Source organism: Uloborus diversus, chromosome 7, assembly GCF_026930045.1.
Source record: "Uloborus diversus isolate 005 chromosome 7, Udiv.v.3.1, whole genome shotgun sequence".
Taxonomy (NCBI): domain Eukaryota; kingdom Metazoa; phylum Arthropoda; class Arachnida; order Araneae; family Uloboridae; genus Uloborus; species Uloborus diversus.
In genome coordinates this window covers 110226795-110228704 of record NC_072737.1, presented here as the reverse complement: position 1 = coordinate 110228704, position 1910 = coordinate 110226795, and the positions used below count along the sequence as shown (strand labels likewise).

The window sequence follows — 1910 nt, the reverse complement described above, 5'->3', positions numbered from 1 at the left end:
AAAGCATTTTATCAAGCACTTTACTATACAAACAAATAAATTACTAATTTAGAGACATTTCAATCCAATTTACCACTACTGTGGGGAAAAAATTCAAATTTTGAATGGTGTTTGCGGTTTTTTACGAATACCAGCCATTTTACAGTAATAAGCACAATATTAAGGAATAAATAAACAAAAAAATTGAAGCCAAATGACTTATAAGGGTCAACACAATGCAAAAATATCAATAAAACGGCATATGATAGATTTAATCATGAATTTATTCAAAAATATTTGAGTGTTGGATGACTTTTGTGGTGTGTTATTTCTCTGTCTCTTCGTTTTCTGACCCATTTCAAAAAGAAGATCCGTCAATATTTTGACAAATCCAATGGGTTGTATTTAGAATGGCATTAGGAATGATGTGAAAAAATATTGGACTTCATATTTGAATTCAGTTTCGAGTTATCTTGGTTGTACTAAAAAATTTTAAAGTGTACGAACACTTTTGTGAGCCACTGTATTTATGATACGCATGGGCGTTTTGCAGTAGATTTCTTGTATTTTAAAATAATTCTGATAAATAGCTAAACAAACTTAATATACTATAATTTTTAGGAAAACAGCAAGCATATTACAGAAATCTATTACTTAATTCTAAAATGCAGCTTAATTTTTAAAGGAAAGCAGCAAGCATATTACAGAAAACTATTTTAGAAAAATTCACATCAATACTTGAATTTTTTTATTTATTTATTTATTTATTTATTTATTTTTATTTTTATTATTATTATTTTTTTTTGTGATATCATTGTTACAGTAGACAGCTTTCTTCAAAAGTATCATTCTTCAGAAAACGCATTTAAATGCAACTTCCGGTCTGGAGTTTAGTGTACGACTCTAGTAATACAACTAAAACTCCAGTTGCAATTCACGTAGAGTAAAAACTAATACAGTTTTGGAACGCTGATAAATCAAACTACGAAACGGATTCATAAACTTTTAAGCGAATATTTCACCGAAATTGTCGATTTTAACGCAGCCAATACCTTAAGAGGAGAAAATTCCTTCTAAATCATTTAAGAAAACCAGTAATGCTATAAATATTTGCTTTATTCAAAATTGTCATTTTTAGAAATAGATATTTAAAAGTCAACTTCAGTGCACTTTTAAATAATTAGTTAGCCTAATTGTTTACTTAGAAACATATAAACACATAGCATTCAATGCAATTAATAAACTAATTGATTATTTATTTAACTTTATTTGCTTGTTTGAATTTTGGGTGATGAAGAAGGGATCCAAAATAAACTATCCGCAACAACTATTTCCATAATGTTTCAATTTATTTGTTTCACACTGACGTTCTACGATCTTGAATTTATTGCTTTAACAATTATTTTTCTATAAATAAATCGAATTCTAATCTTGAAAAATTAACGGTGGTGGACTTTCGAATTTCTGGAAGGTTAAGTCGAGTTATGCAGTATCAAAACAAAGTTTTACTTATCATTCCAAGTAATGAAGCATGACAAATGATGGCTGGTTCTGACATTATGTTATTTTTTTTCTACGCGCTGACTAAGCGTCGGTGGTATAACGGTTAGCATAGCTGCCTTCCAAGCAGTTGACCCGGGTTCGACTCCCGGCCGACGCAAAAAGTTTTTGACTTCCAAAATTTGATTTTCTTTTCACAATATATTTTTAATAATATCTACTAAAACTATGTTGCTTCTTCAACAGCATAAGATGAGAAAAAATTCCCTATTTTTTACAAGAGTTTACGTTTAGAAATTCTAACAGCTAACATGACTGCTTACTATTATAAAGGTTGTGAGACACAAGTTGCAATACTTTATAAGACAAGTTTGTTATAGATCCTATAATTTATTTGTTTTTCCTTTCGTTTGTTATTTTTGCTTGCAAAA

General features: G+C 28.9%; 1 non-coding gene across 1 annotated transcript; it reads left to right on the top strand.

The window, feature by feature from the left end:
* The first annotated feature begins 1567 nt into the window (after nucleotides 1-1567).
* Trnag-ucc (transfer RNA glycine (anticodon UCC)) lies at nucleotides 1568-1639 on the top strand. The gene has a single exon. It is a non-coding gene; the product is annotated as a tRNA-Gly (tRNA).
* The last annotated feature ends 271 nt before the right edge of the window (nucleotides 1640-1910 follow it).